The 27,377-nt window shown below is 44.1% G+C and overlaps 1 long non-coding RNA gene across 1 annotated transcript; it reads right to left on the reverse strand.

The window, feature by feature from the left end:
• Window positions 1-619: 619 nt before the first annotated feature.
• On the reverse strand, window positions 620-27,377 carry LOC123382308. The gene is made up of 3 exons (XR_006590509.1): window positions 27,238-27,377; window positions 20,764-20,864; window positions 620-896 (listed from the first exon to the last, which is right to left on the reverse strand). It is a non-coding gene; the product is annotated as an uncharacterized LOC123382308 (long non-coding RNA).

Consider the following 27,377-nt stretch of genomic DNA (forward strand, 5'->3'; position numbering starts at 1 on the left):
ATGAGACAAGGGAGGCCAGAGGCCATCTCTCCAAGGTACACAGCACAAAAGCATGGGCTGGAGCCTTTCCCCTGCATTCCACAAATAGTTTGTGAGTGTAGCAACTTAGGGTTCTTACTCTACCGCCCAGGCCTCCTCTTCACCCAGATCTCTGTGATTTCGCCAGGCAAACCTCCCGACCTTAACCTACCCTAGTTGGAACCATGTTCCAGTGGCTTGACTCTCAACTCTGTGGGGCCTGGGCTATCTCCAGCCGGATAGGGGTGCTGTAGCCTCTCCAACACCCCAGCACCAACACCGACCATATATTCTATTCAATGAAATGTATTTCGATTCAATGAAATACACCAGGCAGTGCTTCTCCAGGAGACAAGAGGCTCAACTCACACAGTATGCTGGTGTGCGAATGTTTTTAAAAGACAGAAACAACGCAGCTAGAGTTTTGCCAGCAGGCTACTATGATTTAAAAAATTTTTTATTATTATTTTTTAACATTTATTCTTTTTTGAGAGACAGAGAGAGAGTGCGAAGGGGGAGGGGCAGAGAGAGAGAGGGAAACACAGAATCTGAAGCAGGCTCCAGGCTCCAAGCTGTCAGCACAGAGCCCAATGCCGTGCTCCAACCCACGAACCGTGAGATCATGACCTGAGCCAAAGTCTGACGCTGAACTGACCTGAGCCACCCAGGCGCCTCGCTGCTATTATTTTTATGAGTTACATTAATCCTGAGCCATTCAGTGTTTTATTAGTTCACCTTCAGTGTCTGGGAAAGCTTTAATGCAATGCAGTGGCACAGACACTGATGGAGGTCCTTCTCTGTGCCAGACCCTGGCTACACGCAGGGGGTACAGAGGTGAAAGACTCAGAGAGCCAGACTCAGTTTTTGGAGCACAGCGTCTGCAGGAGAAGAAAACAAAGTATTACACCATGTGATAGATATTAGGGTGGAGGTATAAAGACAGTTGCAGGGAAGCCTGGGCGCAGGGCTATTGGAGCACATCCACACAGGTTGCACACTGCCTAACTCTGGGGTGCCATTCACACAGACTAGGGTTTGGCAAACTTTTTCTGTAAAGGGCCGGATAGTAAATATTTTATACTTTGTGGGCCACACAGTCTCTGATGCAATTACTCAACTCTGCTGTTGTAGCACAAATGCAGCAATAGGCAATATGTAAACAAATAAGCATGGCTGCATTCTAGTCAAACTTTATTTATGAGCACTGAAATTGAGTCATGAAATATTCTACTTTTCAATTATTTTCAACCACTAAAAAGCATCAAACATCATTCTTAGTTCACGCACTATACAAAAACAGGTGGTGGGCTGGATTTGACCCCAGGGCTCAACTTGGCTGACCCCTGACATAGATTACAATGAGAACGGCATCTCTTTGAGCTGTGCAGCGACCTGCGGGTCCTGTCAGGATCCATGCAGAAGTTGATATTTGAGCCAAGTGTTAAAGGGTAAGTAAGCAAGTAGGTGCTGACCAGGTGGACATTTCAGGAAAGGGATGACAAGCACAGGGAACAGCATGGGCAAAGGCATAGCACAGTTTCCCAGGAGGAAACAGAGAGGGATGGGACATAGAAAGATAGGTTGGAAATAGTGTGGAGGGCCTTGAATGCCACACTCAGCAGTGTGGGTTCTGTTCTGTGGACAATCGGGAGTCATTCATGATTTTAGGCAGAAAGTGATAGGGTCCGGGCGCCTGGGTGGCTCAGTCGGTTAAGTGTCTGACTTCAGCTCAGGTCATGATCTCACGGTTTGTGGGTTCGAGCCCCTCATCGGGCTCTGTGCTGACAGCTCAGAGCCTAGAGCCTGCTTCGGATTCTGTGTGTGTCTCTCTCTCTGTTTCTCCCCCACTCACATTCTGTCTCTGTCTCTGTCTCTCTCTCAAAAATAAATAAAACTTAAAAAAATTAAAAGAAAAAGTGATAAGGTCTATGACTGCATTTTAAGGAGTGGAATGCAAGATGGAAAGACCCGTTAGGAGGCATGCAAACCAGGCAGGGAAGAGATAACAAGTGTCTAAACAAGCCAAGGAAGGGCACAGGAATCAAGAGAGAGAATTCAAATCTCAACTGAACACACAAAAAGATGCTCAGCATTGTTAGCCATCAGGGAAACATACATTAAAACCATCGTGAGATACCACTTCGAACCCACTGGATGGCTTTCACAAAAAAAAAAAAAAAAAAAGAGAGATAATAAGTGTTGACAGGGGTGCCTCACTGCCTCAGTTGGTAGAGCAGGTGACTCTTGATCTTGGGGTTATGAGTTTAAGCCCCGCATTGGGTGTAGAGACTCTGTAAAAATAAAATCTTAAAAAGAAAATAACAAGTGTTGGCCAGGATGTAGAGAAATTGGAGCCCTCCCACACTGCTGGTAGGGGTGTGAAATGGTATAGCCACTTTGGAAAACAGTCTAGTAGTGCCTCAAAAGGGGAGTACCTACAACCAGGAACTCCAGTCCTACATATATACAACAAATAAATAAATAAATAAATAAACCTATGTCCACACAAAAACTTGTACACTAATGTTCAGAGTAGCCTTATTCATCCTAGCCCAAAAGTGAAAACAACCTAGATGTCCATCAACTGATACATGGATAAATAAAATGTGGTATATCTGTACAGTGGGGTATTATTCATCAATACAAAGAAACAAATTACTATACACACATGATGAACCTTGAAAACATCATGCTAAGCAAAGAAGCCAATCACACAAGACCAGGTATTATATGATTCCACTGAATGCAAAATGTTCAGACTAGGCAAATATACACAGACCGAAAGATTGGTGCTGACCTAGGGCTGGGGGAAGGTAAGGGGACTGAGGCGTGATTGCCAAAGAGTATAGGGTTTCTTTTGGGAGGTAAATAAGATATTCTAAAATGGATTGTGGTGATGGTTGCACCTCTCTAAATGGGTGAAATGTACAGCATGTGAATTGTATCTCAATAAAGCTCTAATCATTGGTTTTAAACTACATGCAGTTTTTGTAATTTAGGTTTTTGGTTCTGTTTAATTCAATGCATATGTTTTCATCTTAGGAATGATATGCTAATAACAACTTTTTAAAAACTAGGACATTGTATAACCCATAGGGAATTATATGTGAAGTTGAATAGACTCAGAAATACCCTTGGACCTCTTCCTTTCCCTTAGTCCTCATGGCCAGTCAGCCAAGATCACTTCTGTTTGTCTGTGTTTGTTTAACAGTCTTGTTGAGATATTATTCACATACCATATAACTCACCTATTTCAAGAGTATAGTTCAATGGTTTTCAGTCTACTCACAGAATTGTGTAATGATCTTTGCAATCAATTTGTCAAAACAATGTTATTATCACCAAAAGAAACTCCATACCCAGTAGTAGTCACTGCCTTACTCCCCCCAATCCGTCTAACTCCAGGCAACCATGAATTTATTTTTTGTCTCTCTGGATATGCCTGTTCTGGACATTTCACATGAATGGAATCCTACAATATATGCTATTTTGTGTTTGACTTCATTCACTAGCATAGTGTTTTGGTTCATAAAAAGTGTAGCATGTATCAGTACCTCATTCCTTTTTATTGTTGAGCAAGATTCCATAGTGTGTCTATGCCACATTTTATTTACCCATTCATTAGTTGATGGATATTTGGTTGTTTCCACTTTCTGGTTACTATGAATAATGCTGCTATGAATGTATATAAGTTTTTGTACAGATGTACATTTTCATTTCTCTTTGGTACATAACTAGGATTGGAATTGCTGGGTCAAACTTAATCATTTTATAGGAACATAGTAATGATATCTTCAACATTCAGCAGACATTAATCTCATTGTCTATCAACTCTAGTTGTCATATGGTGAGTTTCCTTCCATCCAGGGAATTCAACCACCCAAACATAATGTATATGTCCTTAGATGTGGACATACACATTAGCTGATATACTGGGTGCAGCTCTCATTTTCAACCAGAAATAAACAAAAAATAGCATCCACATGTCTTAAAGGAGAACACTGCCATGCACTAACCCCACTCGCCATATCTTTCAATGATATGTCATGGTAATTACAGTATGATATTTCCCTATTCCAATTAAGATGAGAGAGGGTACAGATAACAATGTCCCTTCTTCCTTCTCCTTACATTTTTTTCTTCTTTTTTTCTCACAAAGGAAGCAAACAGAGTTAATGGTACAGTCATGCCAGCAGACCTGGCTCCCATGTTTAGGGGTTCAAGGCAGTTCTGCACAAAATAGTGCTGAGAATTCTCATCCATCATCCTCATGACTTTTCTTGTGTGTATGGTGAAAAATATACAAGATAAAAGATGTCATTTTAACCACTTTTAAGTGGCATTAATTCCATTCACAACATTGTGCAGCCATCACCACTATCTGTTTCCAAAAACTTCTGCATTACCACAAACAGAAACTCTGTAAACACTGAGGAAAAAACCATTCTCCTCATCCTCATGACTTCGTTTTTTTTTTAAAAGAATTCTTAAATTTTTATTTATTTTTGAGAGAGAGAGAGAGAGAGAGAGAGAGAGAGAGAGTGAGCAGGAGAGGGAGACACAATCTGAAGCAGGTTCCAGGCTCTAAGCTGTCAGCACAGATCCTGACATGGGGCTCAAACCCACAAACCATGATATCATGACCTGAGCTGAAGTTGGATGCTTAACCAACTGAGCCACCCAGGTGCTCCACATCCTCATAACTTCTAATGTACTTTCTGTCCCTATGAATTTGCCTATTCTAGATATTTCACGTGAGTGGAATCATATAATATTTGTCCTTTTGCATCTGCCTTGTTTCACTTAGCATGTTTTCAAGGTTCACCCATGATGAAGCAGGTGTGAGAATTTTGGACACAATCCTTTTGATGGCTAAATAATATCCCACTGTATGGATATGCCACTTTTATGTATCCATTTATCTGTTTATGGACACTTGGGTTATTTCCACCTTTTGACTATTGCGAATAAGGCTGTAATGAACATTGGGTATAAGTATCTTTTTGAGTCCCTCTTTCCATTTTTCTTTTCTTTTCTTTTGAGTACCTACCTAAGACTAGAATTTCTGGGTCATATGGTGATTCAGTTTAACTTTTTGAGGCAATATTAAACTGTTTTCCACAGTGACTGCACCATTTTACTTTCCCACCAACAATGCACAAGGGCTCTAATTTCTCCATATTCTCACCAATACTTATTTTCACCTTTTGTTTTTTAATTATAGCCATTCTGGTAGGTGTGAAGTGGTAACTCATATTGGTTTTGATTTGCATTTTCCTAATAATTAATGATGTTGAGCATCCTTTCATGTGCTTTTTTTGGCCATTTGTATATCTTCTTTGGAGAAATATCTGTTCAAGTCCTTTGCTCACTTTTTGAATTGGGTTGTTTGTCTCTTTGTTGTTAAGTTTCTGGAGGGTTTGTTTTGTTTTTACATGTTGTGGATATTAAACCCTTATCAGATATATAATTTGCAAATATTTTCTTCCATTCTTTAGGTTGTGTTTTCCCTTTCTTGATAATGTCCTTTGATGTACAAAGATTTGTATTTTTAATGAAGCTCAATTTATTTGTGTCATTGCTTGTGTTTTTAGTGTCATACTTAAGAATCACTATCACCTTATGACTCGTGTGCAAGAGAGGCAGAACATATAAATGTCTCACAAAAGAATTAACATGGAAGAGATGGCAGGTCAATTTATCTTCCTATGAAGAAAATATTTGGAAAGCACATATTTGTACTGAATATTGGCTACAAACACATCTTGTTTTAGACAATTCTGTTACTTAATGAGGTGTTGCTCTGAGAACAACTCTAAGTTCCTTTTCATCAGTTATTTGGGTCTCCATCACAGTAGTCAATTTGAGAGGTGTCTGCCACACCCATAAACAATTTCTCCTTCTAGAAAAACTATTCCCCCACAGTGTCCTCTGTCATATAGGTAGTCCCCTAGAAGCCATGTATGTACCTGGTCAGGACTTAAGTTGGGCGATCAGTTTCTCTCTTGAGCATCTGTATTTGACACTGAGAAATGTGTTAATTACTGTAAGGGATGGTGCAACAGTCATATCCTGCCATTTCTGCTTCACTCCTTGCCTTGGGGTCCACGTGAGATCCCTATATATTTATATTAAATGTTTCTCCTCTGCAAATTTATGTGGATCAGTTTTGTATCAGCGTGATGTTTAAAAATAATATTTATGTTCCCATATTTGTGGGCTGGCTTCTCTCCCTGCAGAAACCATGTCTGCAATTGGAGTTAAACTATTTTAAGTCCCTTAAGTGAGGAGGTAAGAGTTTTAGGCTCATCCAGTTGGGGATGGGGGACCCTTAGAACACAGGTCATGATCTCCTTCCTGAAACATAGTCTAGGGATGCCTGCCAGCCCTGAGGAGAACCCTATCCTCTGGCACCATTTTAAACATGACATTGGCGAGATGGCGAGGCTGTGGTGTCAAAGGCAACCGCAACTATTAGCTTATGGCAGAATACCTTGGCTCTCCAAGGTGTGGTATTCAGGAACCTATGTCCCATTGAAGGATGCAGAGAGCCTGAGAAAAGCTGTGAACCCTCAGAGGTCTGTGTCTGATGAAGAGGCCGCCATGGCCAAAGCCATGGGTATTAGTAGTGGAGGCCAGGTGCACAGTCATACTTCAAGGGCTGCTAGTCCTGAGGGTGGGGAAAGGAGATACCCAGCCTTATAGACCAGTGAGCACCCACAGGTGACTCTTCTTCCATCTTCAGGACTCAGTGGTCCTCTATACCAAGGCACATCTTGGGGAGGAGAAGGGACATGGGCCTCAAAGGTGTGAATACTGCTCTCAACTCATTTGCTAGACTAGCCTGGACACAACTCTTACTCTTCGGTAAGATATGGGTTCATCAGACACTGAAAACCCAAAAAGGCCATGTGTTCTTTGCATATCTGAGATTCTATGAAGTTCAATTTAGATCATCTTCTACTAAAATCTCTAGAACCCCAAATCTATAGACATTGTCATCCGGAGCCAGAAGAAGAATACAAAGGCTACTCGTTTCTGCCTTGCTTCCTCTTCCCTTTTCCCGTTCTCCTTCTTCTCTCCCTCCCTCCTTTCCTTCATCAATATGTATCAAAGGCCCTATTCTGGATCAGGCTTTTTGCAGGCTCTAGGAAATCCCAAGATGACCAGATGCAATTCCTCCTGCATAGTGCTCACAGTCCTGAGGGAGAACAGTGACTAAGCAGTTTCCAGACCAGTGAATTAATGCCAACAACAGGGGCCACAGGAGCAGAGAGGAAAGCCTCTCAACTCTGCTTGAGCAGGTGTTGCAGGAAGGTGTATGATTCTCAGAGGAGTGTGTGCACTTCTGGTATAGGTGTGGATGTCCATGGTAGACACAACTCATTATCTACCCCAAAACTATTCTCCCCCTTCTTCCTTCCTCATCAAACCCCAATTCTGTTTGGGGCTGCCTGTGTGCCCATCCTCAGCACAGATATATGATTGCTTCTGTTTCCATTGTCAGACACTCTATTTCCCAGGCCCCCCCTCCCTTGTAGCTGTGGCTTGTGGCCCAGATCTGGGCAAAGGGAAACACTGTTAGAGAGCTTCTGCCATGCTCTGCTTCCCTAATAACTTGGATAGCCCTGGTGGTGCCAGCCCCTCCCCACTCTTCCTGTCCTGAGTGCATATGGGACACCAGGAGCTGTGGACCATCTTGCAATCATGATGACAAAAAGCCAAAATGCTGAAATAGCAAAGAACAAAGATGAAAGAGCCTGGATTCTCAAAGACTTTGCTCAGCTGTTGCAGCAGCACTTGACTATCTATCTCCAGATTTCTTACCTGGAAAAATAAAACCCCTGCTAATTGAGTGTTTTTAAAAGCATTACTGAAAACATTCCTAGCTGACACAGCAGTGTCTCAGAGGAAATACCTGCTCATTCAACATTTGGGGCCCAACTGCCTGAGAGCTGATTTTCTTCCTGTTAGCCCTGAAGCAAAATCTGACAGTCTGCAGCAGCATGTATGCCCAACTTTTATGGACTGAATTGTGCCTCCCCCACCTCAGTTCATATGTTGGAGCCCTAACCTCTAATATGACTATCTTTGGAGATAGGGCCTTTAAGGGGGTAATTAGAGTTAAGTGAATTCCTAGGAGTGGGGCCCTGTCCCATTAGGACTGAGGGGTGTCCTTGGAAGAGGAAGAAGAGATACCAGGAGTATGTACACATGAAGAAAAGGCTATGTGAAATCACTGAGAAGATGGTCATCTGCAAGTTTGGGAGAGAGACCTCCGGAGAAACCAATCCTGCTGACACCTTGATCTCAGACTTCCAGCCTCTGGAACTATGAGAAAAGAAATTTGTTGTTTAAGCCACCCAGTCTGCGGCATTTTGTTATGGTGGCCCTAGGAAACTAATACACCCAACTACCTCCTAAAGAGGTTCTCTCTGGAGAGGATATAGCCCATCACTCCCACCAACAGCAGAATCCACCACTGCTGACCTTTCTTTCTTAAATACGAAGGGAAAGTCATGGGTTATTAGGCTTCTGAGGCAAGCAGCAGCATGAGAGGGAATAGCCAAAGATTAAAAACCCAAGAAAACCAACAAAAAAAGACATCTCAAAGATTAGAAAGAAACCCTATTTTTAAAACCATCTAATGCATACTCTCAGAGAGATTCAAAACAATATTACATCAATAAAACAAGAAGAGGATGTCAAGAAGAAAGAGCAATTGGAGAATAAGGATGCTTTTAAGGATTGAGAAATTACTGCCAAAATGAGATGAATTATTGAAGGATAAAAAGTAAACTTTGATAAAGAGTCAAACTATGAGAGCGAGCGAGAGAGAGAGAGAACTAAATAGAAAGAAGAAAACAAGGGAAAAATGGAGAGAAAGAAATAATAAAGGAAGGGAATTTCCAAGAGTTGAATAAGGACCCAAATTTTGATTGAAAGAGCCCACAGTGAATGAAAAATATATCCTAGTGAAATGCAACAATATGAAGGGAATAGAAAGTCCCAAAAGTTTCCAAAGAGTCAAAGCTAGTCAGCTGGAATGGAACAGGAATTGGTCTGGTTTCAGACTGCTGCTTAGCAGCAGCAACTCTGGACATAATAAATACTTTCACAGTTATGAGGAAAAAGATCATTTTGAACCTGGAATTCTATACCCAGCCAAACATCTATCCAGTAAGAGAGTGAAGCAAAAAACTTTTTCCAAACAGGCAAGGTCTCAGAAAATGTAACTCCCATGTGCTCCCTCTCATAGAAAACTAATTTAAGGTCGTGTAAATAAATAAGTAGGGGAAAATGGGATCCCAGAAAGCAGTGTATCTTTAACTCAGGAAAGCAATGAATGCAAGACCCAGTATTGCCAAAAAGGAAACTATTTCAGCTCAGAGCAGAAAGATGGAGGGGTTCAGGACAGAGGCTTCTGGAAAAATGGAGGATTTTAGTTGAGATTTTTTTTTTAATGTAAGAATATGATAAAGACATATCATGCAAGGAAAAAACCCCAAGCCAGTCAGAAACTCTGAGAGGGAGAGGAGAGAAATGGTTGTATGGGAAAATTATAGTCCAAACTGAAAGCAAACCAAAATGAATTTAGGGTAACCATGTTACATTCCATGGCAAATCCCAGTGATTTTTTAAATTCTAGAACCCTATTGTTTATCTAATTTTATGCTAGTTCTCATAATTCCTCTGTATTCCTCATACCTCATAGTTAGTTCCTACATATGCTGATGGATATAAACTGGTTTTAAAAACATGTATGAAACCGTAAGAGACTCTGAAAAACTGAGAATAAACTGAGGGTTTATGGGTAGTAGGAGGGAGGGGAAAGTGGGTGATGAGGATTGAGAAGGGCACCTGTTGGGATGAGCACTTGGTGTTGTATGGAAACCAATTTGACAATAAATTTCATATTAAAAAAATAAATAAAAACATGTATGAAAACTTGATTTGTTTGGGGCACCTTTAGACTCTTCTGGTACCACAAAGAATATTTGTGGTGTCTGATTGGGTTCTGGTTACACAGTACTTGGTTTATGAAAAATCACCCCACTGTACTCATAATGTGTGTGCTTACCTCACATGTGATTGTTTTTTTCTTCCTGTTTAAGTGTACCAGACAAAAGAAGAAGTATGGAAGGTAGGAGAAGGAGAATGGAAAAAATGGTGAAGAGTGCTGATATTTTATCTTAAGAAACAATTTTTTAAAAAGTAATAAATAAAAAAAAGTCCTGAATATTTAAATTTACCAAGGTAACTGCGGAGACTTGGTGGCTCAGCTGATTGAACATCCAACTCTTGATCTAGGCTCAGGACATGATCTCATGATTCATGAGATCAAGCCCTGCGTCAGGCTCTTCTGACAGTGCAGAGCCTGCTAGGGATTCTCTCTCTTTCTCTCTGCCCCTCCCCTACTTGTGATCTATAAATAAATAAATAAATAGATAGATAAACAACCATTAAAAATAAGTGTACCAAGGTAACCAATAGACAGAATAAAAGTAACACTGGAATAGTTTAACACTGAGAAGCCCAGTGGAGGGGAGGTAGAGGGAGTGAGGGACAGTCATGTGTTTCACGGCATGAGTCAGTAGATGTCCCCTAAGGTGGTGTTAACCACCTGAAAACTGAAGTCACTAGTAGTTAAGGGCATTGCTTCTGATGTAGGCAGGAGTGGGAATGGAGACTGTTGTTATCAGTGATTCTGAGCTATTCAACTTATTACCACATGAGAAATATTATCTTAATAATATAAAACTTAAAAAAAACCTATTCAATAAAGAAGTACTAAATTGTATGATGCAATCAATCCATAAAGGCTGAAGTGGAGCTGAGTAGAGAATTTTGATGTTTCATGGATAGAGCGATTCTTTGCCCTTTCTTCTAAAGTCACCCAGACCCACTAAAGTTCTAAAGGATCTTTTGATTTTAGAAAGGTCCTGGCTGTAAGATCTTGACACAGGCTCTAAAAAGTATAAACGGCTTTTAAGAGTTCTAGGAGAGTCTCAAAGATGCTCCAAACAAAACTAATTTTATTACTTTGTGTTTTATTTTTTAAGTTTGTTTTTTTTTAGTAATCTTTATACCCACCCAATGTGGGGTTTGAACTCACAACCCTGCGATCAAGAGTTGCATGCTCTTTCTACTGAGCCTACTGTTTTTGTTTTGTTTTGTTTTTGTTTTTTTGAGAGGGGATGTGAGCAGGAGATGGGTAGAGAGAGAGGGAGAGAGAGAATCTTAGGTTCCACATCCAGCTTGGAGCCTGACTCCAGGCTCACTCTCACAACAGTGAGATCATGAGCTGTGCCAAAATCATGAGTCAGACACTTAACTGAGTGAGCCATCCAGACACTCCAACTTTATTTATTTATTTATTTATTTATCTGTTAACTTATTTATTTTGAGAGAGAAAGAGAAAGAACACAAGTGCAAGCGGGGGGTGGGGGGGGGGGAGGGCAGAGAGGGAGAGAAAGAATCCCAAACAGGCTCTGCGCTGTCAAGGCAGAGCCAGACATGGGCTTGATCCTATGAACAACGAGATCATGACCCAAATCAAGATCGAGGGTTGGTTGTTCAACTGACTGCACCACCCAGGCATCTCCCAACCTTATATTTTAAAAAGCAGTTTATACCCACCAGCCTTTGTAGGGTCTATGCTCCAGGGAAGTATGGGTGGGGGGGGGGGAGTATGGGAATTCGCATAAAACTCAATAAACAATAAGCTGTTGTAATCTCAAAATTATTGGGTGTTTGCCATGAAGTTGAACAGTTCCTTTAATTTGCTTCACAACCTGGACAAAACACACAGCTAGGTGATGATATCAATTCACAAATGTTCATACATTTCGCTCTATAAATCTACATTGTGCTGAGTAGTGGAAGCTCAGTCCAATCCTCAGGGATGCTTTTGAATTGTAGACTGATTTGTGAATTAACAAGGCATTTTATATGGACCTTCCTCCTAGAAAATATACTCTTAAAGCATTTTGTACTGAAATTAAGAGGCTCCTGTGTTGCCCTTGAGGCCCCTCCATGGAAGGATCCATGAAATCTTGCTCCAGGTCTTAGAGTTGAAGAACTGAAGTCCACTATGTTTCTAGCATTTCCATAGGTCCTAGGGCAAGAGAATTACTTGGGAGGCTCATAGTGAGCAGATTCCTCTTGCGGAGAGCCCTGTGTGGGGATAAGCTTAGAAATTCCCTGGGCTTGCACCAATAGGTTAACAAGGTATAAACAATTACAAAGTCATAGGATGCTCACACCCAAGTTTGGGTAAACAAGAGTAGGCGAATAAGGATAGAGAAGGGGGACTAAGTCCCCCAGAATAGAGGGGCGGGCAAAGGCCCCCAATACAAATGTATATGATGTAAGCAAGATTAGGTATTCAGGGCAAAAGCGCCCACCAATTTAGTACTATAGCAGAAAGCTGCTTTCATAGGAAGGAGGGACCAAATTAGGTAAACAGGTAAATAGGGGTATAGACCCCTGTGCTGCAGGTGAAGCTGCCCAGAGCAGAGCTGATTAGCAAAAGAATAGGTGCCTTATTAACTCTGAGGTTATGAGCTCTATCTGTCCTATCCCCCAGGCTAGCTAAGATAAACAGACACGGCGCTTCCTGTCTGCTGTTAACAACCATCTGCCCATCCGCCTGGTACCAGGACTTTGTTTTGTATTAACCCAAACCCCTAAACCCGAATATCTTCAAGATTCTCTTTCCCTCACGTCCATGAGTTAATGTTTACAGTTTCATTGTTTCTTTGTGCACGTCTATCACCATGTTTGTAAGCCTTCTGATCCTCATAAAAATGGAGCAAAGACCCTTAATTGGGGCTCTTGTCTTTTCCTGGACATTAGCCATCTCTTGCTTTTAATCCTGCATCTGCTCTCTTGCTGGTCAAGAGAGAACCTTAGACTTAGAGTCTACGACAGCCTTGGTCACTGAGATGTTCCAAACAGAAGCAAGCAGAACTAGTTGAGTGGCTCTGTTTACAGGTGAAGAAACCAAGGGCCAGAGTGAGGAAGTATCTTACTTCCTCATCCATTCAAGATCGCAGCAGCAATAATCTCCATGGAGGGCCTAAGAGTGGGAGTCACTTCACAGATGCACCCTTGATAATCTTTTCAATAATAATTGGCCCTGGTCTGGCATGATCTTGCCTAGTCTTCAGAGTCAGAGAGGGTGAGTGGCTTGTCAAAGTCACCCAAAAGGAAGTAGCTCAGATGGCTTGGAACCCTTTATGGGTAACTTCAAAGCAGGCAGCCAAAGGTTGTGGGGACTATAAAAGATAGCAAAGATACTGTTTTACCCTCATAAAGCTGCCAAGCCTTATTGGTGGGAATAATGCATATACACAAAATAAAATATTTATTGGATGTTTACTACACACCTGGCCTAGAGGCGTGGGCCCTGGGAGATGGCCTTGAGTCCTGAATTCATCCTGCCTGAATTTTCATTCTCTTTGGCTCAGATAACAGTTTTAACGTTGTGTGCGCTCAAGCTGCAGCTTGGGAGAATGTGTGTCCTCGTTTCCTTCACCCGTCGCTTATTGAGGCCCTCTGTAATTTCCACAGAAAGGAGGAAGCCCTGTTGTCCTTTTTGATGTCCCAAGTAGGAAGCAGTCTGTGTGAGTCACCGCTGCCTGATCACTTATGAGGAGGTGAGGACCCCAGGGGAGGGCAGGGGGCCTATTCAGGGATCTACATGGATCCACTTTGGGCATCAGTCAGCCTCCACCAGACACTGACCAGAGTAACGGTTCCAGCAGGCAGCCCTAAGCATGCCACTCCTTCCCTGGTCCTGAGGCCCTGCTGAGCCCTCCAGCCAGCCCCACATCTCTCTCCTGGGCCCTCCTCACTCTGCTCCCTCTTCACTGCTGTGCTTGTCTGGATGCCACACACTGTCACCTGCCTTCCTGCTTTTGTCCACACATTGTCTCCTGCTTGGTAGGCTCTTGCTGTCCTGTCCAGCTGGCAGAACATACCCATCCTTCACATGGCTGCACAAGCTATGTTTCTTTCGTGGTGCTCTCCTGAACACTTGCAAGTCTAACTTTGAGCCCAGCAGTTTCCAGGGCTGACAGTTGCCTGCTGCTCTCAATACCTCTGCCCCCTTCATCTCACTTGTTTTTCTCCATCACTGGATGTCAGGGACCTGAATTTACGCACTTTATATCCACATCCTTAGCGTAAGGCATGCTGCCTAGTCAACACTCAAAAACAAAACAAAGCAAAAGCAAAAGCAAAAACAAAAACAAAAAACAACAACCTAAAAATTATCAACCGAGAAAATTAGGAGAAACTAAAAAGGAACAAAGGCCTTTATTTGGGATCCCAGAATTGCTGTTTGAGGAGCACAGTTTCTAGGATAACCAGGAAAGTGTCTGGTTCACATAGGGCATTTTATGAGAGAGAAGGAAGGAGTCATTATATGATTCAGATAAAGAAATGGAAAAACAACAACAAAAAAACCCCTGTGAATTTGGTGTTGAGCGGCTGAGCCACTTCTGATTAATCTTATTATTTTACCAGTGCTATCAAATGAAACTGTCCCTGGTATGCATTAATTAACTTTACTGTCCCCTTATGGTTCGATTGCCAGTTGCCCTGTTGAAATTTTATGAGCAACTGCCTTGCAAGACAATTGCTACTTCTGGCCCATTTCGAGAGTTCATCAGTTGGGAAAGAAAACGGAGCTTCAAATGGAGTCTCTTATGTTCAGACATTTCCTACAATTCCACAGAATGAATGCATGCCCCTTCCATGCTGTCCCTCTGTGTCCCTGGGCCGCAGGTAACTACTCAAGGATGCCAAGAGTTGCTAAATCTTTAGTCCAGTTCCTCACTTTAGATACAAGGAAACCAAGACCCAGAGGGAGGAAGTGACTTGCCCAAGGTCACACTGCTGGTGACAGAGTTCAGACTAGAGCCCAAGGTCACACAGTCGGTGACAAGAGTTTACACTGGAGTCCAAGGTCACACAGTCGGTGACCGAGTTCACACTGGAATCCAGATATCCTGTCTCCCTATCTGGTGCCCCTTTCCCTTTACCATGCTTCATGGAGTGGCTTCTCCCTTGGGGACATGGCAATTTTATGCTTAGTCATCGGACCTTGTGGATGGCATAGGTTGTCCTCAAGGGGACAGAGGGGCCCTCTGAGGAAGACCTCCTGCTAATGATAGAGGAGGAAGGAAGTATGAAATCATAAGAATTGCCACAATCCCTGGTTTCCACAAGTGAAACCTGGGGAGGCTGAGCCCTGCCCTAGAGCAGTGTTTTGAGGGTAGGCAATGGGCATGTGGGAGGTGCAGGCAAGACCTTTCCTAACCTACCGCATGACCTTTCCAGGCTCATCTTCCCTGCACCAGCCCTGACAGCTCATGCTCCAGCCACATCTGGCGCCTCACCTGTCCTGGCCATTCCCATCCCCTTTACTCAGAGCACCTTTGCATTCAGGCTATTTCCTCAGCCTGAGCTAGCTTTTCCTCTCAATCCAACAATTGCAAGCCCAGCCCACCTTCTGGGTCCACCTCACAGACCACTTGCCCTAAGTCCTCCCTGATTCCCCTCCTTTCTGTGTCTCACACAGTTTGCGCACTCTCGTTAGGCATGGCTTGGTAATTTCTATCTGGATACATGTCCCTCTTTACCCTGTGGGCTTGAGAACAGAGATCCTACTTGTTGATATTGTGTCCCCCATAGCACTCAGTAAGCCTCAGGGGGATAGCAGACGCTTCATCTTCATCAGGTCCGGGTCCGTGGTAAACAAGAAGTGAGGTTTCCTGGGACAGCCTCCAGGTCAAAGGTCCAGATGAAAGGGGAACACTGCTGTTGCTTCCAAAAGCAGCAATCATCTGTTTTGCAGAGCTCACGCCCGGTCAGTTGCCCCCTCTCCTCGATTCTCATCTGACTATTTTGGCCTCTCTCCTTGGCACACTTCCACCGTCCCCAGGCTGGGGCCCACCCTCTGCCTCTCTAGCAGCTGACCTGGCCTCTCCAGATGTTTGTTTTGCCTGCAGGATTGAGAGTCTGAACATTGCTTTTGCAACACAAGCCCCAGGTGGCTGTGTGACCTTGGCAGGCTACTTTACCCCTCTGAGCCTTGCAGTTCTTCACTGGTGAGGGTCACCTGACTCCCGGGGCTGCTGTGAAGATCAGATGAACAAAGGCATGAGATGGGCCAAGCACTGTGGTCTGATACACAGTAAGTATTCAATGAACGCTTACAGAAATAGAAAGAGGGAAGAAACCCGGCCTTAGTCCATTGTTTCTTCATGATCCCCAAACTTACTCCTGGACCTATATTTGCCATTTCTCTGTTTGTTAAGTCCTGCCTGGGGCAATACTGCAGCTGTCCCTTACCGCCATCCCTCATCTGACCAGCCATGCCCTTCAGAAAGCCAAGACCCAGGGAGGGTGGGCTGCTGGTGGGATCCCTGTCCAATGTCATCTGGTTGTCTTTGCCCAATTGGGAGTGAAATCCATAGACAGTGACAAACCTACACAGTGTTATTTTTTCTTTTTCTTTTTTTTTTTTAACGTTTATTTATTTTTGGGACAGAGAGAGACAGAGCATGAATGGGGGAGGGGCAGAGAGAGGGGGAGACACAGAATCGGAAACAGGCTCCAGGCTCTGAGCCATCAGCCCAGAGCCCGACGTGGGGCTCAAACTCACGGACCGCGAGATCGTGACCTGGCTGAAGTCGGACGCTTAACCGACTGCGCCACCCAGGCACCCCTATTTTTTCTTTTTAAAGATATGTCACAAATGGGAAGACTCTGAGGGCATGGAACAGGTCCTGCTTTCTGGAGCCCCTTGTGTGTGCCAGGCTTGGAGGGTCCCCGTCAATAAGGGAGACGGTGAAGCCAAAGATGCCCAAAGCAAAAGGGTGTTCACAGCACCCATGGCTGCTTCAGCACCAGGCTGCTGTGTTCTTTGGCTTGCCTCCCTGAACTCCTTTCTGGCCCTCTTGCTAATCATGCCATTTCTAAGGGGAAAATGGCAAGAGTTGAGGGGGCAAAGCACAGGGGTCCAGTCTGGGCCTTAATCCTTAAGACACATCATCTCCATCCCTGACTCTCCCACCTGGAGGGTAATTCCCCCTACGTCTGTTAAGTAAGAGCCATGCGCAAGCCTCCACATCCCTAGTGGCACCATTTGGAAATAACAGAGGGAATCAGGTCTCTTAAAACCATCTGTTTATGTGGCTCTAAATTAAGTCCCACTGTGTGATCTCTGTTTCTTTATACCGTGGTTGTTAACGAGAGGCCCCACTGGGCAGATAAAAATGTTTTTGAAGAGCCAGCAGAAAGGAGTTAGTCCTGATAAACAGGGAAGCCAGGAAGGGCTAGTGCTAAGCTGAGAGGAAGAAGTAAGGGATGGAGGAAGGTCAAGGCCAGGACTTTTTACACACAGGGAATTTCTGGAGGCTTGTGAACAGTGGATTGTGCCTCTTCCTCCTTCTCCCTTTATATTCTATCTGAGTTTTCAAAGGGATGAAACTGGGGCCTTAACTTTGGGCAACTTTCATAGCCAAATGATCCTGACAGCCTATTTGTGCAGAATTTATCATTGGTAACTTTGTAAATACTTGGTTAGCTCACTGCTGTCTTGCTGCTTCTCCCTATCAGTCAGGGTCCATAAACTGCTCTAGATCTTTCAACAGAGGGAATTTAATACCAGGAATTGGTTACACAGAAAATGGAAGAAGAAAAAGAGAGAGAGAGAGAGAGAGAGAGAGAGAGAGAGAGAGAGAGAGAGAGAATGGAAGACGTGAGAAGGTAAAGGAAAGCATTAGCAACAACAGGAAGCCTCTTCCTCCCCCCGCCCACTGAGGAGGGAAAGGTCAGAGTCAGTGCTAGTCCTGGCAGGCAGAAGCCCGATGGGAGCAGGGGCTGCCTGTGGGAGCTGGCCACATGCGGGGGAAGGCTTGCCTGCGGGAACTGGAGCCACGTAAGGGCTGTCCACTTGAGAGGTGGAAACAGAGTGGAGACACAGCCATTGCTGAAAGTGCCCCCTAATGCAGAAGAGGAGGGGAGAAATGCCACTATTCTCCCTCCCCTCCTGCAAGCCTCAAGTCTTCCATTAACTTCTCCTGTTGGGCAAAATTATCTGGAAGCCAGTCAGCAAGGGAACCTGGGAGATGCAGTTTCCTGTAATACTGAGAACAATAGAAAGGCAGGGAGCAAATAATGAGTAGCCTCTCCAACAAACCAAGGTTACTAGATGACCCAGCTAGGAAACAGGGAAGCACTGAGTAGGAGCAAGGGAGCTAAGCAGGCAGAATGGGGGCTAGACCCCCATTTGAAGCCATACAGCAGTGTGTCCCAAAATGTGTGACAGACACCATGTGGGATACAGGAGCTGAGGAAGGTGGCAAGGGGACCAGGCAGGGCATCAAGCGACAGTTTATTAGGGACTGAGAAAGATTGTCTTTTTTTTTTCTTTTCTTTTTAATGTTTATTTTTTTAGAGAGACCATGCATGAGAAAGAGTGGGGAGTGGCAGAGAGTGGAGGAGGGGCAGAGAGAGTGGGACAGAGGATCTGAAGTGGGCTCTGCACTGACAGCAGAGAGCCCCATTTTGGGCTCAAACTCACGAACTGCGATATTATGACCTGAGCCGAAGTCAGACGCTTAAGCGACTGAGCCACTCAGGCGCCCCAAGCTTGTCTCTTTTCAATTCACTTTCCAATCATCTGATTGCATTATGGAGAAGGTCTCTTTTTGGTGCCAATAGGTCTTTAACCTCTAAAGACCTCAGGTCTAAGCTTTTGGCTGGTGTAATAGATGCTGTTGGCCTGCTCAGACCTCTCTATCCAGTTGACACACTCACTTCCCAGCTGTTGTGAGTGCTGGCTGTTAAGACTTCACAGCTACAGCCATCTCTTGGGCATGGCCTCACCTGGAAATAGGTAGGAGAGTCTACCACCGCCCCCCGCCCCAGGACACTCTGCAGGCAATGACTGACTAACGCAGGAGACAAAAGCGTTCATATGTCAAGACGGTTCAAGTGCGAGGTACCATTCATGTTCCAGACCTCACCACAGGAGCAGGCTGAGGCTAGCCTTCAGCTGAACCCACACCTTTGCTTAGCTTCTGTTTCCCTCCCCCTTCATCAAGATTCCTCCCTCAATAAATCACTTGTGAAAAAAAGTCCTTATTCCTCACTTTAATTGTAGAGAATCTAACATTGCAAGCAACAGGATCTAGCTAGAATTTACTGACTTTTTATCCTATTTTTATCTGGTTGGTTTATGGTAGACTATAAAGGTTTTCCATTTATGGTAGTGATAGAAAGTTTCACTTTAAAATGCTGTTCGGGCTCCTGGGTGGCTCAGTTGGTTGATTGTCTGACTCTTGATTTTGGTTCAGGTCATGATCCTAATCTGTGAGATCAAGCCCCACTGGGCTCTGCACTGAGCATGGAGCCTACCTAAGATCCTCTCTCTCTCCCTCTGCCCCTCACCCACACACATTCTCTCTCTCTCTAAAAAAAATTTTTTTTAAATAATTTTCATTTGACAAATGTAATTTAAAGAAAGATGCAAAATAAAAAAAGTACAGGTTGTACCCAATGTTCATAGTGGCTTCATTCATAGCCCCAGACTAGAAGCCACTCAAATGTCCTCAGCTGGTGAAGAAATAAGCAAATTAAAATGAATCCATATTCAGCAATAAAAAAGAAAGACTATTGATACATAAAACATTATGGATGAACCTCAAAAGCATTAGGTTAAGAAACTGCCACAAAACTCTAGGTGCTGCATGATTCCTCTTATCAGAAACTTTGAAAAGGCAGAACGATGGGGACTGAAAGCAGGTCAGCAGTCGCCAGGGCCCAGGAGTGAGGGCATGGCAGGACCGCAAGGGACAGGAGGGGACGTTGGGGTGATGAAACATTCTATACAATGTGATTGCAGTGGTGGTTACATACTGTGTGTATTTGTCAAATCTGATCTCTAGTTGTGAATGAATAAAACATGGGAATGAAAGGTATAGCATGGGGAACGTAGTCAGTGGTATTGTAATAGCATCATATGTGACAGATGGCAGCTAGGCTTGTGGTGAGCATAGTGTAACACGTAGACTTGTCCAATCACATGTTGTACACCTTAAACTAATGTAACGTATGTCAGCTATACTCCAGTTAAAAAAAAAAACACTTAAGAGAAACTCAAAGGCATAGTAAGGTTGGAGTTGCTCTTTTTAAAAAATATTCTGAGAGAGCACGCATGTGCACGTGCACAAGAGCAGGGGAGGGGCAGAGAGAGAGGGAGAGAAAGAATCCCAAGCAGGCTCCATACTGTCAGTGCAGAGCCTGATGTGGAGCTCAATCCCATGACCATGAGGTCATGACCTGAGCAGAAACCAAGAGTCAGACGCTTCACTGACTGAGCCACCCAGGCACTCCAGGAGTTGCTATTTTTGACAGCTAATTGTATGAATCAGGAGTAAGCTAAATAGAGAAGAAAATAATATAATTAAAATTAAATTGAAAAACAAACAGGCTATATGCTTCAAAACGGTGAATTCTAATATAAACTGTAAAGCTGATTTTTTTTTAAGTAGGCTTTATGCTCATTGTGGAGCCCAACATGGGGTTTGAACTCATGACCCCGAGATCAAGAGCTGAGCTGAGATCAAGAGTCAGACACTTAACCAACTGAGCCACCTACACCCCCCCTTAATAAAGCTGATTTTTAAGAAATAGTATAGACTGCATGTGGGCACAGGAGAAACTTACAACAGTGGAGGGGGGCAGAGAGGTGAGAGAATGACGATCTGTCAGGGGAGCATTCAGGTCTTCACTGAGTCACTCCTGGGAGGCGAACAAGCTGGGAAGTTCTGTTGGGTTGGGACAGAGTAGAGGAGGTGGGTGGGAGCCACTCAGACTTGGTTCCATGAGTATCCAAATGATGCTCCCTGACCTGTGGCCTCAGGCTTGATGCTGGTGCCAGATGCAGACAGCTGGGGGGGAGTGGTGAGCAGCAGCATTGTACCTCTCTTTCTCCTTCCCCTGAACAGGTGGAGTAGAAAGCAAGGACCCCTCTCTCTGCACACCCACACCTTTCCTGATGTTTTTGCATTGTGTTTTTCTTTAAAGCAAATATCCCTAGCCAGAGAGGAAGGAGGAGGAGGAAGGAAGAGTTTCCTGAGGAGGGTGGCAAAGGAATATCTCCCCCTGCTCAGCCTTCACATGAGGTGGAGAGCAAGAAGAGGGATTGATCATGAACATGAACTCTTGAGCAACCACTATGGAGAGCCGGATGGGTGAGGGTTTACTGGGGCAGGGAGTGTCTGCTCTCAGCCTTGGTTTTTCAACTCCAAGCTGCTTATGGATGGGCCTTTCTCTGTTTCCCCTTTCTGTTTCTGACTCTCTTTGACGGAGGTTCAAGCTAAGCAGAGGCAGGATGGCTTTATTTAGCAGAGGAAGCTGCTTTGAGTCTCATAAATGTTGACTTTGTAGAAGTTGGCTTGTCCAAACATCATCCATCACCGTGAACCATATTTCATCAAATTAAATGACTACTTTTTGCAAAGAAGTACTTGTACCAATATTTACCTTGCATCTTGTAAAATCGTATGGAAATCGAATAATGATGTTGCAAAAAGTCAATCCCCAGAGAGAATATGGCTGAGATGGCTATGCTGTGCATTCTGGCCCAGTGGACCATCTCCTTCACCTTGGTCCCCCTCCTCTCCCTGTGGCAGCCCCAGCCCCAGCAGGAGGCAACTGAAAGACTTCCTAGTCTACTTGGATGCTCACATAGAGAATTTTTTAGATTTAGACTTAGCCCCCTTTTCCTCTCCATGGGTTCAGTTTTGTTGCTTTTTTTTTTTTTTTTTTTTAACCTTGCTAAGAAATTCCAAAAAAGTGAGTAAACAGTTGTGTAGTTATAGAAAATCTGTTACCTGGGCACCTGGGTGGCTGAGTTGGTTAAGCATCAACCTGGGCTCAGGACATGATCTCACACTTCGTGAGTTCGAGCCCTGCATCAGGCTCTGTGCTGACAGCTTGGAGCTTGGATCCTGCTTCGGATTCTGCGTCTCCCTCCCTCTCTGTCCCTCCCCCTCCCCCCGCTCGTGCTCAGTCTCTCTCACTCTCAAATAAACATAAATAAACATTAAAAAAAAAAGAAAATCTGTTACCAGTAAACATTAATAGAAGATGCTGAGAAAAATTACTTTGGTCATTTCCTAAGTGGTATGCCTATTGTTAATAATTTCATTAATTTATCTGTCAAATATTTAGAGAGTACATACACTCTATATGTACATAGTATATATACAGTGTATAACTATACACTATACTGTATACTATGACAGATATACCTGTCCAGGTATGTATCCATGTCTTCACTATACAAATATTATTGAGCGCTTACCATGAGCCAAACACTGAAGCAGTCACCAGACAGGGAAGAATGGCAAATAGCTCCAGTGCCCTAAAATGTTACTTTACAGGAGGCAGTGGTGAAGCCTTCATCCACTCCGTTGTCCCTTCCTGTGTTAATTCACATCCACGTTTATTCCTTTTTTATTTCATCATTTCATGGTGTTTTTTTCTTTGAGGTGTAATTGACATATAACATTTTAAGAATTTCAGGTATATAACATAATGATTCAACCTTTGTATACATTGCGAAATGATCAATCACCCCAATAACTCAAGTTGACACCCATCACCATACATAGCTACAAAGTTGTTTTTTCTTATCATGAGAATTTTTAACGTCTACTCCCTTAGTAACTCTTCAATATGCAATGCAGTATTATTAACTGTAGTTACCAGCTGTACATTATATCCCCGCAACTTTTTTATTTTCTGATTGGCAGTTTGTACCTGTTGATGACCTTCACCCATTTTGCCCACACCCCAACCCTGCATGTGGCAACTACTAATCTGTTCTCTGTTATCTGTATGAGTTTTGTTTTGTTTTGTTTTGTTTATAGATTCTACATATAAGTGAGATCATACAGTATTTGTCCTTCTCTGTCTGGCTTATTTCACTTAACATAATGCTCTCAAGATACATTGTGACAAATGGTAAGTTTTCATTCTTTTTTATGATTGAATAATACTTTGTTATATATAATTATATATTATATTATTTCATTATATACATATAAAATGAAGTATTATTCAGTCATTAAAAAATGAAAACTTACCATTTGTCACAACATGAATGGAATTATATATAGAATTTTATATTTTTAAATTTTTTAGTGTTTATTTATTTTTGAGAGAGACAGAGCATGAGTGGGGGGAGGGGCAGAGAGCAAGGGAGACACAGAATCCAAAGCAGGTTCCAGGCTCTGAGCTGTCAGCACAGAGCCTGATGTGGGGCTTGAACCCATGAACCATGAGATCATGACCTGAGCTGAAGTCGGATGCTTAACCGACTGAGCCACCAAGGCGCCTCTGTACTTTTCTTTATCTATTCATCTATCCATCGACACTTAGGTTGTTCCCATGTCTTGGCTATTATAAATAATTCTGCAGTGTACATGGGGTGCAGATATCTTTTTGAGTAGTGTCTTGTTTTCTTTGGATAACTACCCAGAAATGGAATTGCTGGATGGTATGGTTTTTCTATTTTTAATTTTTTGAGGAATCTCCATAGTGGCTTCAGCAATTTACATTCCCACCAGCAGTGCACAAGGGTTCCCTTTTCTCTACATCCTTGCCAACACTTCTTTCTTGTCTTTTCGATAATAGCCCTTTTAACAGATGCAAAGGGATACCTCGCCATGGTCTTGATTTGCATTGCCCTGATGATTAGTAATGTTGAGGATCTTTTCATGTACTTGTTGGACATCTGGATGTCTTCTTTGGAAAAATGTCTATTGAAATCTTCTGCCCATTTTTAATTGATTGCTTTTTGCTATTGAGTTATATGAGTTCTCTATATATTTTGGATATTAACCCCTTATTGGATATATGATTTGAAAATATTTTCTTTCAATCAGTAGGCTGCCTTTTCATTTTGTTAATGGTTTCGTTTCCTGAATGTCCTCTACTGGGCACTAAAGTGCTGGTATGAGATATTTCCCTGCCCTTGAGGAGCTCACAGCCTGGACACACTCCAGAATCCATTCCCAAATCTGTCACCATGAAGTCGCTCAACCATCTACCCATCAGAGGAAAGGGCACACATGGTGATGTGAAACAGTGGCCAAGAAGATGGAGCAATTGACCAGACAGTTGCTCAGTGACTGGCCTGGGCTCTGGTGCTGGGGACCTTGGAGGAGGTTAACTCTTCCCAGCGGCATCCCGTACTTCCTCTTTGTCCACCTTCATCCATTTGAAGTTAGTTGTCTAAAGGCAGCAGTGCAACAGTGTGTCTTTTTCAGAACAGGGTCTGAGCACACACAATAAGCGCTCAACAGATATTTGTGGCCTGACCTCTTCTGCCAGCTTCACAGAGAGCAATGGATTCTTCCTGTAGGGCCTCTGGGACAGGGTTTTGGAGGAAGTCTCAGGGACCTTGTTGTGTTGGTATGAGGAGTGACTAGTATTCAGAAAAAAGTGCCACACATGTGATAAATGCTCAAAAGAAACATGAGTGATGATGATTAGTCATGAGTGGCTAAGAAGCCGGGCTGTCTGATCAAGGCAGAGAGAGGTTGGAGGCACTGGACTCCAGAGGATGCGCCCAGCCTTGGAATGCCAAGGGATGCTTCTGAAATCCATGGACAAAGGTATTTCTCTGCTTCTCCCTTGTCCAAGTACCCCATCTTGGCAGTCCACACTGCAGGATTATCCATGAGCCTGCCAAAGTGGGGACTCAGAAGCCCATGGTGGGGACTCCAGCCCCTGAGTTGCCGAAGGCAGGCTGGGGGGCAATTGCAAACACAGGTGGGGTAGAGCAGTAGGCACCCACCTGGGTGCTCCCTGTCCGTTGGCACAAACTTGGTTCTCCAGTTACTTCCCTTTGCCTCTGTTGGGGGAAGGGGTGGGGCTCTATTTATCCTTCAAGTGACATAAAGGAAGGGGCACCTTGTTTTACAGGATGAGGGGATTTGCTAGCTCCGCTGCTGTTTATAGTTGAGATGATGTCATGTGGCCTGACATCTTGAGCATTTCCCTTTCTCACTTCCTCCATGAGCATTGCCTTTAGTTTAAAATCTTGAATCCCTGATGTCAGTTTCCCCATCAGTTCCAAGAGCCAGAGGGAAGTAATAATTTTGTCACATGACTATTTAGGCCGAATCGCACTGAGGCCTGGCTGTGCCACAGACACAGGGCTAAGCACTTCTCATTATTCACTCATCTAATCCTCACAGCAGTTCCTTGAGGCAGGTGCTGTTAGCACTCTCAGTGTACAGATGAGGAAACTGAGGCTCAGGGTATGCAAGGCACCTCTCCAAAGCTATCAGGTGTTAAGTGGTGAAAACAGAACCCAATCTCTTAACCACAAAATCTTTTTTTTTTGTATTTATTTTTTTATATAGAGAGAACACGAGTGGAGGAGAAGGGGAGAGGGAGAGAGAAAGAATCCTAAGCAAGTTCCATGCTGTCAGCTCGATCCCACCACCCCTGGACCATGACCTGAGCCGAAACCAAGAGTCAGATGCTCAACTGACTGAGCCACCCATGTGCCCCAACCACAAACTCTTACATCTCCAAGAAGGGCAACTTCTGTTTCTGGAATTTGGATTGAAAGAAAAACCAGGAGGACAAAAAAGCTGTACTTTGGAGGTGACAGCTTATTGGAGGATAAGAGGTTGGTTGGTGGTTGGAGGAAATGTTTCTTAAGTGAAAAATGGATCTGAAACATCCCTTCATTTTTAGCAATAACTATAAGCAAAACAGCCTTTCCCCATTAGTAATCTATTATCCAAGGCACAGAAACCAGATAGTGGCCAAGAAAACAACATCTCTGAGCCCTGGACTGAGTGAGCCAGAGGGATGAGGGAGGGACCTGCAAGTTTCCCAGTTCCCAGTTGCCCCAACACACTCGCCGTGCCCACACCTGTGGTCCATCTCCCGTGCCCCATGCCCATGGCAGAGCAGCGTGGGGGCAGCAAGTCCTCTGACAGAGAGCACCAATGGCTTTCCAGAGACCGTGCTGGGCGAGGACTGCTGCAGAGCCAGAGAGCTTGTGGCTGTTTTGTTTTGTTTTGCTTTAATAATTGGGGACGGAACCAAATGAAGAAGCAAATATCTGGCACAGAACAATCCAAAGGATCCCAGGGCCTCAACAGAGAAGAATCCAGACCCACCCGTGGCTGCTGTTGCCATATTCAGGCAGCGAAGCCCAGACTTGCTGGATGCCTCCGGGAAAGGATGTGATGAAAGCGGAGGAATAAATATTCTTTTCCTGACTGTTGAGATCCAAAAGCCTGTGCCTTTGGACACACAGAAAGGAGAAGCTGACTAAAGGTGGAGGGGGCACAGGAAGAGTAAGACCAACACCCCTCCCCCGGGGGGGGGGGAGGGGAGAGAGCAGAGGGGAAGCCCTGAAGCCGACATCGGTGGTCCGTAGAGGGACTCTTCCCAGGAAGGACTCTGGGGCCATGGCAAAGCACCAAGAAAACGCCAGGGCCCCAGGCAGCTTCCAAGAGTGAGGAGCAGTGAAATGATCACACCACAGAGAGAGACCCTACACTGAGAGCACTGAGGAGGGCTGGCCCCCAGACAGACGGGATTCTGGGTCCTCAATAATAAGTCCTGGGTAAACCCCCCAGAAATTAGGGGCAACCTATGAAAAAGGGTGAGTGCTCCCAGTTGGCCTGACATTTCTGCTACCTAGCATAATAGAGGCTTGGAACAAAATTAAATTTGTATATATATGTATGTATGTGTATATAAATTTGGCTGGCTACGTGGTGTGTAGAGGGCACGTTTCTCACCAGACAGAGTGTGGGCACCATCATCCTCAGCAAAACTTGCTGTTTTGTCTCTGGGAAGTAGCCTTGCGTAACAGATCTCTTGTCGCTTTGGGGAATCCAGTGGCTCAGAACCCCCCCCAACCCCTCTGCCGGTGGTCTGGAGAAGGCCTGCTTACGTCCCACACAAGGAGTTTCTGGAAGGAGATTCCTTGTTCTCCTGGAATGGTGTCTGTCCCACCGGCAGGTTGCCCCCTGGCTCACCCTCTTGCCTATGTTCAATATGGAATTTCAAATTTAAGACAGTAACTGTTTGGTGCTGAGGACATCAATTCAGAGACTGGAATCCATGGGTCTTAGCTTGCCCCTCAAGGCCTGCTGTTACCTGGCTTGCTCTGGCTTCATGGCCTGACATGGCCCCTCTTGGACAAGACACTCTGATGGCAACATCTCAAACAGGTGGCTCTCCGGGGTAACCTCCGGGCATGTCTCCGCTCCCAACCATCACCCCACCCCCAACCATCC

Source organism: Felis catus, chromosome E2, assembly GCF_018350175.1.
Source record: "Felis catus isolate Fca126 chromosome E2, F.catus_Fca126_mat1.0, whole genome shotgun sequence".
Lineage (NCBI taxonomy): Eukaryota > Metazoa > Chordata > Mammalia > Carnivora > Felidae > Felis > Felis catus.